We start from the raw sequence: 15,100 nt of genomic DNA, 5'->3' as shown, positions 1-15,100 counted from the left end.
GATCCAACTATAATAGCAAAGCTAGCGATACATCAAGATCGTGCCATAGAGAGAACACGAGAGAGAGAGAGAGATCAAACACATAGCTACTGGTACATACCCTCAGCCCCGAGGTTTAACTAGTCCCTCCTCATCATGGATAGCGCCGGGATGATGAAGATGGCCACCGGTGATGGGTTCCCCCTCCGGCAGGGTGCTGGAACGGGCTTCCCGAGAGGTTTTTGGTGGCTACAGAGGCTTGCGGCGGCGGAACTCCTGATCTATCTTCTGTTTTGATGTTTTCAGGGTACATAGGCTTATATAGGCGAAAGAAGTCGGTCAGGGGAGCCTCGAGGGGCCCACGAGAGGGTAGGGCGCGCCCGGGGGGGGGGGGGGTGGCGCGCCCCCCTGTCTCATGGCTTCCTCGATGCTCCCTTTACTTCAACTCCAAGTCTCCTGGGTCATAATCTTGCCAAAAATCACGCTGCCGAAGGTTTCATTCCGTTTGGACTCCGTTTGATATTCCTTTTCTTCGAAATACTGAAACAGGCAATAAGACAGCAATATGGGCTGGGCCTTCGGTTAATAGGCTAGTCCCTAATGATATAAATGTGTAAAATAAAGCCCATAAACATCCAAAAGGGGTAATATAATAGCATGGAACAATCAAAAATTATAGATACGTTGGAGACGTATCACTAACTCATTAGTCACATTGATTGCAAGACTTCATATGATGTGCATTACCGAGAGGGCCCAGAGATACCTCTCTGATACTCGGAGTGACAAATCCTAATCTCGATCTATGCCAACCCAACAAACACCTTCGGAGATACCTATAGAGCATCTTTATAATCACCCAGTTACCTTGTGACGTTTGATAGCACATAAGGCATTCCTCTGGTGTCCGAGAGTTGCATAATATCATAGTTAGAGGAATATATATTTGACACGAAGAAAGCAGTAGCAATAAAACTGAACGATCATTATGCTAAGCTAACGGATGGGTCTTGTCCATCATGTCATTCCACTAATGATGTGATCCCATTTATCACATCACAACTCATGTCCATGGCTAGGAAACTTAACCATCTTTGATCAATGAGCTAGTCTAGTAGAGGCATACTAGGGACATGGTGTTTTGTCTATGTACTCACACATGTATCAAGTTTCCGGTTAATACAATTCTAGCATGAATAATAAACATTTATCATGAATAAGGAAATATAAAATAACAACTTTATTATTGCCTCTAGGGCATATTTCCTTCAAGAATCTCAGGCCTCCACGAGGCGTGGCATGGCGCGCGACGTGTCACCACCAGTGCCCGCAACACCGTGCACGCTCCACCCATAGAAGTCCATGAAAGCCATCACAACGTCCTCACCAAGTGGCCACTCAAAGAGGCATGCGTATTTGGCCAGCAGCTCATCCGTCATGACTGCACCCTCCTCCATGAGACCAAGCCGGCGAAGAAGAAACTGCTTAGCCTTGAGCTCCGAGTGGAGACCCGGTCCGCCTTGGCAATCCTAAAGCTGCGACGCAGAGTGAAGTTAGGCGGCAGCTCCTTGCGGCGGCGACAAGGAGTGGCCAGGGTCGGCTCTGGCCACAGCTGAATGGCTTGGATGAAATCAGCTAGGGAGGGGTGTGTGGTTTGCTGATCAGCAGTGTATGTGATCTGCATGGCCTGGTTCCTAGTAGCATCGCTGCATGCAGTTGGGTTGGCCTAGGTCCCGGAGGCATCGCTGCATGGATCATGGTTGGTTGCATGGGCATCCGTCTCCTGCATTTTTGGAACAGTGGGGGACGCAGTCAAATCCGAAGTAACCAAGGCTACGGGGCCCGCCTCGATGAGCACAAAAGGGGGCAACTCAGCGTAGGTGGTGGGGGCGCAGGATCCGATGCGAGGAGTTCAGGCCCAATCACCATGGCGGGGATCACACGGGATGGAAGGTACCAGATCCGAGGCCGGCAGTGTCACTTTGTGAGGAGGGCACTACAGCAAAGCGGCATTGAGTCGAGAATGATCTGGCTGCAACCGTTGCCGGTTGGGACCAAAGTAGGAACAGGGTGGTTGGGAGTATCGACGACCACGCCGCTGATTGGCGCATTCAAATTGCTTGGGTGAGAGGGAGCCACGTCGCCTAGCAGGCCAGCAGGTTCCCAGGCATCCCATATCTTGTCGCGGGCCCCATGCGTCGGTGGCCGCGCAGTCTCGGTGGAGTCAAGCGGGTGGTCAAGCGTGTCGGAAGCAAAAAGCTGGGAAGAAACCAAATGCTGCCAGACCGGGGCCTGGGTCACCTCAGCGGAAACAGTGGGGTGGGCCCCTAGGACACCACGCCAATCGCGTGCTAAGGGTGGCGCGCCGGCACAACGGCGCAGGTGTTGCCGTCGACTGCCCCCAGCGGCCCGGCGGGGCGCGCCCCATCTAGCGCCCGGCGGTGGGAATTGATGGCATTGCGGCCAGGGGGCGGGTTGATACGTCTCCAACATATCTATAATTTTTGATTGTTCCATGCTGTTATATTATCATTCTTGGATGTTTTACAATCATTTTATAGTCATTTTATATCAGTTTTTGGTACTAACCTATTGACATAGTGCCATGTGCCAATTGCTGTTTTCTGCATGCTTTTTACATCGCAGGAAATCAATACCAAACAGAGTCCAAACGCGGCGAAACTTTGGGACCATAAGACATCTAGTGGGGCGAAGAAGCACCTGGGGGGTGCTCGGAGCACAACCCACCAGGGCGCGCCTGGGGGCCCTGGCGCGCCCAGGTGGGTTGTGCCCACCTCGAGTGCCCCCCGAACTGCCTCTCTACTCTATAAATACCCCAATATTCCAGAAACCCTAGGGGAGTCGACGAAAATCAATTCCAGCAGCCGCAAGTTCCATAACCACCAGATCCAATCTAGACACCATCACGGAGGGGTTCATCATGCCCATTGGTGCCTATTCGATGATGCGTGAGTAGTTCTTTGTAGACCTACAGGTCCGTAGTTAGTAGCTAGATGGCTTCCCCTCTCTCTTTTGATTCTCAATACAATGGTCTCTTGGAGATCCATATGATGTAACTCTTTTTGTTGTGTGTTTGTTGGGATCCAATGAACTTTGAGTTTATGATCAGATCTATCTTTTTATCCATGAAAGTTATTTGAGTCTTCTTTGAATCTCTTATATGCATGATTGCTTATAGCCTTGTATTTCTTCTCTGATATTTGGGTTTTGTTTGGCCAACTTGATCTATTTATCTTGCAATGGGAAGAGGTGCTTTGTGATGGGTTCGATCTTACGGTGCTTGATCCCAGTGGCAGAAGGGGAACCGACATGTATGTATCATTGCCATTAAGGATAACAAGATGGGGTATATTTCTACATAAATATATCTTGTCTACATCATGTCATCATTCTTATTGCATTACTCCATTTTTCCATGAACTTAATACACTAGATGCATGCTGGATAGCGGTCGATGTGTGGAGTAATAGTAGTAGATGTAGGCAGTAATAGTAGTAGATGCTGGATAGCGGTCTCGCCCAGGATATCATCATGATTATTTGAAGTTCTATCAATTGCCCAACAGTAATTTGTTCACCCACCATTTGCTATTTTTATCGAGAGAAGCCACTAGTGAAACCTACGCCCCCCGGGTCTCTTCTTTATTATATTTGCCTTTGCGATCTATTTTCCTTTGCTTTTATTTTTTAGATCTATTAAACCAAAAATACAAAAAAATACCTTGTTGCACTTTATTTTATTTGGTGTTTGATCTATCAATATTTACAACTCTCTTACGTCCGTTCGCCAATTTTTGGCACCGTTGCCCGAAAGTGATTGACAACCCCTTTAATACGTCGGGTTGCGAGTATTTGTTATTTTTGTGCAGGTGCCATTCACATAGTGTTGCGTGGTTCTCCTATTGGTTCGATAACCTTGGTCTCATCACTGAGAGAAATACCTACCGTCGTTGTGCTGCATCATCCCTTCCTCTTTGGGGAAATACCAATGTAGTTCAAGTAGGCATCACAGGAAGAGGTGGCGAGGCGGGGTTGGGGTCGTCTTCGCCAGCCGGCGGGGGAGGACGAGGCGATGGCGAAGGCCGCTGGAGATCGACGCACTCCGCGACGTGGATTTGCATCGGGAAACACACAAGCCCCTGGGCGAGGCGCTTGGCATGGTCAGTGTCGGCATCAGGCTCGATGGAGTCGAGCTCCAAAAGCAGGAGCTCGAAGGTGCGGAATGGCGTCTGTGTTGGCGGTCCAAGCCGAGAGCTTGAAGACAGACCCGTCGAAAGCGTGTTGCATGGCATGCTCAAGGTGCTCAATCTCACAGAAGGGGGAGAGCAAGAATTCCTCTGTGGAGCGGTGCCAAGCGTGGTCAGGTCATGAGCTCCCGAGAGTCATGAAACAACACGGTGACTGGTTCCAAGCCCTCAAGCCTGCTCCATGGGTGCAAGATCAACCGGAACTGCGGTGTAAGAGCATGACTAGCGGTGCAAAACAGGCTTGCAGGGTGAGGGACCGGAAGAAGGCGAGGAAGATCTCCTATGCTCGATGGTGGACAGAGAAGTCCTGGTCAGAGAGACCGAAGCATGGCCGCCACCTCGTCACAGGAGATGCCGATACGACTGCCAGCCACCATGGCAACTAGGGCACACTCCAGGGCCTACTCCGCCGCGGTGATCTCAGCAGAGCGTGGTAGGTAGCAAATGGCACCCGCAGGGCGGCGTGCGGGATGGCCCGAGTACGCCGCACTGGCCGAGGAGGAAGCAGGAGAAGGGAGCCCTTTGCCTGGAGGACACAGGCAGCAAGGGTAGGGAGCCAGAGGCGGCAGAGGGGGAAGACCCGGAAGACACGGGCCGCACGGTGGAGGCCGAGGCTGGGGAGGCCATGCGCTGCCACATAGGAGAGGGGGAGCCGCCGGAGGTGGATGAGGTTGCCGAACGAGGCATGATGCACTTTCTGGCCTTGTTGCCGAAGAAGCAACAACACACACATCGAATATCCTTCTCGCATTCAGAGCGTGGTGATATGTCTCCAACGTATCTATAATTTTTGATTGTTCCATGCTATTATATTATCAGTTTTGGATCTTAAATAGGCATTTATATTTTATTTTATATTATTTTTGGGACTAACCTATTAACCGAGGGGCCAGTGCCAGTTTCTGTTTTTTTGCCTATTTTAGAGTTTCGCGGAAAAGGAATACCAAAGGGAGTCCAGATGGAATGAAACCTTCGCGATGATCTTTCTTGTACCAAAAGCAAACCAGAAGACTTGGAGATGAAGTCGGAAATGCAACGAGGAAGCCATGAGGTAGGAGGGTGCGCCCAGGGGGGTAGGCGTGCCCCCCCACCCTCATGGGCCCCTCGTGGCTCCCTTGACCTAGTTCCTTCGCCTATATATACTCTTATACCCTAAAAACTTCGGGGAGAGCTACAAAACCACTTTTCCACCGCCGCAACCTTCTGTACCTGTGAGATCCCGTCTTGGGGCCTTTTCCGGTGTCCCGCCGGAGGGGGATTCGATCACGGAGGGCTTCTACAACACCATTACCTCTCCGATGAAGCGTGAGTAGTTTACCACACACCTTCGGGTCCATAGTTATTAGCTAGATGGCTTCTTCTCTCTCTTTGATTCTCAACTCCATGTTCTCCTCGATGTTCTTGGAGATCTATCCGATGTAATACTCTTTTGCAGTGTGTTTGCCGAGATTCGATGAATTGTGGATTTATGATCAAGTTTATCTATGAATATTATTTGGTTCTTCTCTGAATTCTTATGTGAATGATTTTATATCTTTGCAAGTCTCTTCGAATTATCGGTTTAGTTTGGCCTACTAGATTGATCTTTCTTGCAATGGGAGAAGTGCTTAGCTTTGGGTTCAATCTTGCGGTGTCCTTTCCTAGTGACAGTAGGGGCAGCAAGGCACATATTGTATTGTTGCCATCGAGGATAACAAGATGGGGTTTTCATCATATTGCTTGAGTTATGTCCTCCACATCATTCATCTTGCTTAATGCATTACTCCGTTCTTTATGAACTTAATTCTCTAGATGCATGTTGGATAGCGGTCGATGTGTGGAGTAATACTAGTAGATGCAGACAGGAGTCGGTCTACTTGACACAGACGTGATGCCTATGTTCATGATCATTGCCTTATATCATCATAACTATGCGCTTTTCTATCAATTGCTCGGCAGTAATTTGTTCACCCACCATAATACTTGCTATCTCGAGAGAAGCCACTAGTGAAACCTATGCCCCCGGGTCTCTTTTCCATATTATTGAATCTTGTTTACATCTTGCTAGTTTCCGATCTACTATTTTGCAATCTTTACTTTCCAATCTATAAACCAAAAATACCAAAAATATTTACTTTACCGTTTATCTATCTCTATCGGATCTCACTTTTGCAAGTGTCCGTGAAGGGATTGACAACCCCTTTATCGCGTTGGGTGCAAGTTGTTGATTGTTTGTGTAGGTATTCGGTGACTTGTGTGTTGTCTCCTACTGGATTGCTACCTTGGTTCTCAAAACTGAGGGAAATACTTACACTACTTTGTTGCATCACCCTTTCCTCTTCAAGGGAAAACCAACGCAAGCTCAAGAGGCAGGAAGAAGGATTTCTGGCGCCGTTGCCGGGGAGATTTAAGCCAAGTCAAGACAAGATTTGTCTCCCATCAACTTGCCAATTTTTGGCGCTGTTGCCGGGGAGATCTGAGTCAAGTCAAGCCATACCAAGTAACCATTATAAACTCTTCTCCCTTGCATTACATTATTCGCCATTCGCCTCTCGTTTTCCTCTCCCCCACTTCTAAAACGATTTTTGAAAACCTTTGCCTTTTCTTCACCCCTCTTCTGTTCGCCTCATTTCGCTTGCTTCTTGTGTGCTTGTGTGTTGGATTGATTGCTTGTCACGATGGCTCAAGATAATACTAAATTATGTGACTTTTCCAATACCCACTAGTAGAAAAAGTCCCATTTGTCCCGGTTCATAAGGCCCATTTGTCCCGGTTGCCAAACCAGGACTAAAGTGTTGGTACTAAAGCCCAACACCTTCAGTCCTGGTTCACCCACGAACCAGGACAGATGGGGCTCCACGTGGCCGCTGCGGCTCACCCAGGTAGGAGGACCTTTTATCCCGATTGGTGCCACCAACCGGGACCAAAAGGATTCCACGCGTCAGCAGTTCAGGAGCTGGGGTTTTTGTTTTTTTTAAAGGGGGGGGGGTTGGGGGTTTTGTAGGGTTAATTTAGGTGTTTTGTATATTGTGTTAGCTAGCTAATAGAGAGAAGTGTCCTCTCTTATCTCCGTGCTTGGTCGACGCTACGTACTATACGTATAGAGAGGACTCGACACGCTAGCTAGCTAGTAAGCAAATGAAGGAAACCATTAAGTACAGAAGATCGTCATGAACATATACAAAGAGAAGTGATCGACCTCTCCTTCTCCGAGAGATTGGTCGAACAACAAGTTTTCATATATCTATCCAACGCTACTGGCTACATATATATACAATATAAGATCTCTTACAAAATCCCCTAACATCTGAACTCAACTTCCACATGGTATTCTCCGTGTTTGTGATGACGTGGTCAAGAAAGAATCCCGCCAATTCCTCTTGAATTGCTCGTATGCGATCTTGTGGTAGGAGTTCATCCCGCATCTAAAACATCTAATTCGAAGAAGGGGATCAATACATATATATGAATGAAACTCAACACAAATGATGGTAATAAAATAAAATTGTGAATATTATTGCTTACGCACTTCATATTGTTGTTTAGAGTAGCCCCGCTCACAGGTCGTGTGGCGGATGAACTCGCAAATGTAGTATCCATAGAAATCATTCTCGGGTTCCTGCCACAACCACTTTACAAGAAATAGAGGTCAATCAAACTGATAAGCAAGCATGCTAAATGGTATTGATGAAACTAGCTAGAATCAATGGAGATGCGCGGAACTAGGTAGTAGTACTTACTTTTGGGTGGTTAAATCGCAGCTCCACCGGCAGTCCCGGAGCTTGTGCGGTGAACTTTTTCCAAACCCTGCCAGACAAAGAAAACAATTACTTGATATCAGGAAATGAACAAAGTTGCCGATATGGTGTGATAATGATCGATTGAACTTACTTCTCGAGCATTTTAGACATGGTTGCATACTCCTCTGGATTTTTTTCGTTTCGAGTCTATGACTGTTACTAGTCCCTGCTCAAGCTTAATCTCTAGCAGAATAAAGTGGAAGCTGCGCATGCATGCATAACTCATCAATTACATTACTATAACCTCGAGTAATAAGGGAAACCGAATATGCACAAGACAATAACACTCACCTTTATTCGTAAGGAAAGAGTATTGTATCTTTGTATTGATTTCAAAGTAACGATGCTAGCAAGTTGCCCTCGATTTGTTTGGCATCATGTTTAACATTCCATTCATCCATGAGATTTGTGTTAATGAAACCAATATCACCTATTTGTCTTTTCTTCAATTTGGCGATCTTCAGTCTGCATAATATAGTGAGGGTAATTATATATACATGCAATGAAAGAGTTGAGCTATATATATAGACTTAATTAATTACACAAAAGTAGTACTTACAGACAGTAGCAAGTGATGATTGTTTTATCGAGGGCCTTTTGATTGAAAAACTGGAAGAACTCCTCATATGGAACAGACAACAGATCAATTCCAACAAGGTCGTGCTCCTCTTTAACTCTCAGCGTCAAAGTATCTGTCCCAGACTTCTTGCAGATGTCCATGTACCAATCATGGGATCTTCGCATCATCGTTGTTAGAGGAGTACCAGGTTTAACGAGAGGCTTCCCATGCTGGAATTTGAATGTGTCCACCTCCATTGTATCAAAAAGTGCATCGTCGGGCATCTAATCTCCAGGATTGGTACCGGGCAACATCCCCGGAAGATTAGCGACGATATCGCTGGACACATTGAGCGGGGGGCACGATTGCTTCACTTGTTTGCCGAGCTGGGGATTTTTTCCCACTTCTTCGTTTTGCTAACCTTTGATCAGTGCAAGTACTTCCCGACCGCTCTGCTTCCGTATATGTCCTTTCAATAATGCGGTGATAGTTGGATTGCGGCGGAGGCGGTGATGGTCGCTGATAATCCCCAAGTGCAGGGAATCATTGTAGCAATTTCCAAAGGTGGAAGTGATAAGTATGGAGTGTCGAGCCCACAAGAAGCTAAAGGTAAGATCAATATTCTCTCAAGTCCTATCTGCCACTGATACGACTCTACGTACACCGAACGTTTGCTTCCAACTAGATACGAGAAATAAAACTATGTTGTGGGTATGAAGAGGATAACTTTGCATGATATCGGAGAGCTAAAATATAAAAGTAGGCGCTGTTATCATAAAGTTAGAATATATTACCAAATATTATAAATAGCAAGTGTGGAATAATGATGGATCGGTGTGTGGAATTATCCTAGGCAATTGTTAACAAGACCGGTAGTTGTCATTGCAATTAGATATGAGGGAGAGGCATAAGCTAACATACTTTCTCTTCTTGGATCATATGCACTTATGATTGGAACTCTAGCAAGCATCCGCAACTACTAAAGATCATTATGGTAAAACCCAACACTATTAGGAAAACCCTTACCAGTAGCGCTGTTTTTTTGGCTATTAGTAGCGCGGGTAGGCGCGCTACTGCTACAGTGCTACAACTATTTTTTAGCAGTAGCGCTTGTTTGAACCAGCGCTACTACTATCTGTATCTAGCAGTAGCGCGCCTCTGTCCATCGCTACTGCTAATACTAGTAGCGTGGCCCTACAAAAAAACGCTATTGGTAAGCAGTGCTGCTACTACTCCAATACCCCACGCTACTGCTAGTATTTTCTTTTTTTTTATGTTGATGTATTCATATTTTTACAGGTTTTATACAGTTACAAGATACACATACACTGGAACTATATGAAAAAGGAATGTCTCATCATCATCATCGAAGTGGTACATCATAGTCTCATCATATCAACATAGTCTCAACACAAATGATGTCGATCTCATCATCATCTCGAAATAGCGATACAAGTTAATGATGACATGTCTCTTACATTGTCACCATAGACACATGTTTCATCATCTACCTAAACTAAGACATACACGATAAGAGCGATCACGATGATCAAAAGCGGTATTATGTAGTAGTTTTTGCAGCGGCGCTGGTTCTGAATCCCCTATTGTGTTATGAATCTCAAGTAACTAGCTTCGGGTTCCGCTCTGCTATCAAACCCTTTCTGGCTTCCATCGGAGAAGCCAGAGACTTGGGCCTGACACTCTGGCCACTCATCATACACACCCGGAACATGCCCTACATACACGGCATACTACTTCCTCGCCATCGTTGATCTATATACCTGTTAGAGATGCACATATATATACCATGAAGCAAATTCAACAAAATAGTTATGAGATAGAAGAAACATATATAGTAAACATAGTTAACAAATTTTATCGTACCGAAAGTAATTAACTAGAGTGCGGCACCATACATTTAATAGTTTCGTCGTACTGAGAGATTCGAAGTTTCGTCGTACAGAAAGTAACAAGTAACTAAACAGACGCATTGTTTTTAAGCAGTGCACTCTTCTCATCTGTCCATATCTGGAAGGGTGCACCCAAGCTTAGTGAAAGGCGTCATGTCCTGACACTGTAGGGCAATGCGGGTTCGGACGCCAGCTCGCGATATTGGGCCAATGTAGAACATCCCATTCTCTTCGAGGACATCTTTGATGATGATGGACGCAATTTCCTATTGGATCCGGTAGAAATCATTTCAAAGTCGATTATCCGGCATGGCTCCAAAGGCTTCGGCCCATCTCTCGATATGGGTATCGGATGAAGATTTCATGCAAAGTGATTGCACATCCCTTCTGTACTCCATCATTAGATGGATGACGTAGAATCCATCATTATCACTTCTTGCCAGTTGCTGGATGCAACAGAAGTCAATCTTGTGGCTGAAACAAAGCCCGACCTTATTTGTTTTTTTGTGTTGGATGCAGCCACCCCGCATGCTGAAGCCCGGCATAGCTCTGTCCAGAATATACTTTATGTGTGTGTAATCTTTCTTCTGTATGTTCTTTGACGGGTCCATATATAGAGTGCGGGAGTAACGCGGGTAAAGAACAATGAGAACGGCACGACACCCCCCGCTGCGCAAAATACACGATGAAGTTTAGCCTCCATGCGTGCAAAGTAACTATTGAAATGCACGAAAGGATGTATGTGTTATAGTGCTATCCGCGAATGACTTACCTGGGATGATAAGGTAGGAGAATCGTTTCTTTGTCCTTATTGCTGACCAAGAATTCATTGATGTACTGACTCGCATATTGACGGTTGGCGTCGTTGATTGACAAGAAGCCCTCATGCATGTAGTATGGGTCCGCGACTGCAAGACCGGTGACTTGCTCTCTCCTGACGATGTAGTTCATGTGCAGCGCATACAGGTGGACGAACATAAAATTGAGTGTCCTCATTTGAAACACGCGGAAGATGTAATCAAACCTCTGGAAAAAGAGGTCCGCGGGGCATGTGTGGACATACATCTTGCAACTGCTCGGCACATGAACCGTATAAAGTGGGTATCCTGGATCATCCGAGGCGAGGAGGCTTCTCTCTGTCAAAAGCACATGGTCATGGAGTCTCCTGAGATTCCCTTCTATGGCAGCTAGTGCATTCTCAGGTACCATTGGATCTCCCACGACATGGATTAATGGCGCATGTTTCATTGGTACATGGTCAACCTTGGTCGAAGGCAGCTGGCTGCTAGAACCAACATTGCCAGCTTTATTGGATTTTCTCGCCGCCGGTCTCTTCCTCTGCTTCTTCTTAGTGGGCTGAGGTGCTGGTGGGTCTGTCAGACCCTCCCTGAGCACCACCCCTAGTGTTGCCGGGCTCAGCATTGGACGACTCTGGCTAAGTAGTTGAGCTTGGGTGGAGCCGGCAACTGGAGGCGTGTCCTGTGAGGATTGCATGAACAAAGACTTCTTGCACTCCCGATGACGTTCCGGCTCTGGTACATGCATCTCATATTCATATGGTTGACTCATTGTTACTTCGTTGTCAAAGGCAGTATTGAAATACTGGTTAGGGTCATCATCAGCCTCCACCATGTCATGATCCCTATCCTATTCCATGGGGCAGATGGCATCATCTGCCGGCGTAACGGTTGGCCCTCCTTCCTCATGTCTCTCGATCTCAGCAAGCAGCACAGACGATGGTTGTACTTGTGTAGGTGGTGTTGTGGTCATACCTTCCTGAGGTCCCATTGGTGTGCTCCCGGCCACCTCGACACGAAGAAGATTTTTCGGCCACAGGATCGGCTAATTTTTGCATTGGCCAAGCTGCGTGGGGGTCCCGTCATCCTCTCCATCGGTTTGTATCGTACGAGGGAGACCCTCGTAGCCCGCTTTCACATTCGCCACGGAGACCCTTAAGGCATTATCAAGCATCTGCCGGCGGTGAAACAATCGATCCTTAGGCTTCACTATAGTACCCTTCCCCCCATCCACCAACCCGCCCTTCATGTTGTAAAGGAGGGTGCACGGAGTGGAACTGGCCTACAAAGACATATACGTGCGGCATCAGAGATCCAAAAAGAACGACAACTGAAGATTAATTAATTAGTTGAGTTGATGAAGGTGCGACAACGCGTATTTACCGTGAGGGCGTTGAGCTCAGCCAATGTCGATGGCCCGACATTCAAGCCAGAGATGGAGCTAGGGCTGCTGTGAGAGCTGGGTGGAGGACCAGGTGTGGGTGCGGTTTCCATACTAGGTACGGGTATGGGTGCGGTGTTCATTGAGTTGCTCCTGGTGAAGCTGGGCATGGGAAAATCACTTGGTGGCGCATTTGGATTTTGCTGCACCCATGTGACCACTGTTGGAATCAAGCTTGTAAAGGCAACCACCATATCAGATCTACAGGTAGCGATTATCTCAGCTTTGGTCTCAGATTTTGCTTTCTCCATCGCCCGCGCCACCTTCTCGTCGATAGTCACTTGACTGAACTTCTTTCTCTGTCTTTTGGCCTCGGGGTCCTCGCTATAATAGTACTTCCAAGTGGCCCCATCCCCGGCGCCATGCACACATCCATATTGCGGCTGCTGGCCGGGCGGGTGTCCCATCATTATGTTCATGGCCCGGTTGAAAGGAGTGTCCCACTTGTACTTCGCCGACGACTGAGTCGACTGAGTCGACGAGTCGCTCTCGGCCGCAAGCTTGTGTTGCTCTCTCTGCAAAATGGACCGTGAATCATTTATGAATGCGACTAGAATGTAGTAGACTTTGTTGATCAGAACCTAATATGTAAGGTGGTAAAAGGATAATTACCAGTATTCTCATGAATTTCCTAGTCGGCCCGTCGGTGAAAAAAATCTTTTTCTTGGGGTCCCACGAGAATCGGGCCCTGATGAAGTCGTGCTCCTGCTGGTCGGTGAACTCAGCCAATGGGTCTGGGATCCCCTGACGTTCACGTTCTGCGTCCTCCTTAGCCCACACGGGCCTCTTTCCCGTGTAACCACGACTTCCAAGGCGGTGGTTCCCCATGTTCTTTGCCTGCAGCTGCTTGCCTCTCTCCGACCTGGCCTTGGCAGCTTCTTCATTGCAAGTCTCCTTGAACTTTTCAAAGTCCTCTATCGTAATTTTCGGATTGTCTGCAACAATCTCGGCGTAGGTTTCATGGTCTACTTGAATCGCCTTTTTCACCCTAGTTTTCCAAGCGCTCAATGCGTTGCTGAACTTCCCTAGGGCTTTGTTGTTGATTTTTTTCATGGCATCATCATCCCATGTGTTGACTTTGTCATTCCGACTAGGGAACAGGAATCTTGCGTGCAACCTAGTTAGAAGCAGCTTCTTCAACTGTTCATTCTTCCGTATTTTTGTGGTGTTGATGTTAGCGGTATCCCGTAGGATGCATGCTAGTTGGTTGCCGTAACACGCTGCAACTTCTCGCGGCTCTATTGGCTCGAACTCGCTAGGGTGCACCGCCGTGACCACCAGTCTTCCGGTGCCGAGCTCATTTGGGCGTCGTGTCCTCTTTTCCTTCTTTCCCTCACTGGCTTGGAGGTCCCACCTTCCGTGCTATAGTTAGGAACATCATCAGCGCCAGTCTCAGTGCCGGTGTCGTTGGTGGCATCATTGTCGGTGCCGGCGCCACCACCGTCGTCATCCGTCATGACAAGGCGGTCCGGACACCCAGCTTCCTGTCTCTCCTTGATCCGCCAGAAAGTCGAGGTAGGCGTGTGCTCGACCTAATTGGGAGTGAGAACCTCCGGTCTCATCGTTGTCGGTCATGTTTCCTAGGGTTCAATGTCGTAGTCGTTTAATTATCGAGCTTTATATAATAAAGTGAATAATGACAAAAAAGTGACCTTTGTTTTGCCAGAAATGTCGTTTCATTCCCGTCGCGACAAATCTCAAGCACTCGATATGTCCAACTTTCTAGCACAAGTCATGCCAAAATTCACGGAAAATTTCGGCATGACCTTTGCTAGAAAGTGCACATATAGAGAGCCTGAAATTTGCCAGAATGGAAATGAATCAACATTTCCGGCAAAACATAGATCAATTAGCAACCGGCAAAACATAGGTCACATATAGAGCATCTCGCAAGCAATGGAGCAACTCCAAATGGACTCCAATGGAAATCATTTCATTTCATTTCATAAACTTGCTGCTGTGTCCATCAACATTGCATTCAAATAAAATTGCAGACTATTGTAATGGACTAGTTACAGTAATGCAAAATTGATCACCGCAAAATTTCACTAACAATACTTTCTGTACTTGCTGCCAATACAACTACTTGTGGCTTAATACAAAAAACAATCTTCAGTTTCCACTAATCTTCAGTGGCAGAAAAATGCAAAATTGATCACCGCATATTTTCAGTTCCAAATTTGCTGCAAACATGACACTTTCCAAGATATTTTTTGAGCATTGGTTTTTTGCAATGATGCTAGCTACTCCATTTCAGTGGCATATTCAGTGGCTACTTCATTTACTATTTTTTGATAACCAGTTTTTAGTCCATATTTGGTTACATTTTGTAGGTTAATTCCTTGTGCTTATCAAGATAGTTGGTCCA

This window comes from Triticum aestivum, chromosome 1B (genome assembly GCF_018294505.1).
Source record: "Triticum aestivum cultivar Chinese Spring chromosome 1B, IWGSC CS RefSeq v2.1, whole genome shotgun sequence".
NCBI classification, from domain to species: domain Eukaryota; kingdom Viridiplantae; phylum Streptophyta; class Magnoliopsida; order Poales; family Poaceae; genus Triticum; species Triticum aestivum.
Note: the sequence above shows the minus strand (reverse complement) of the source record.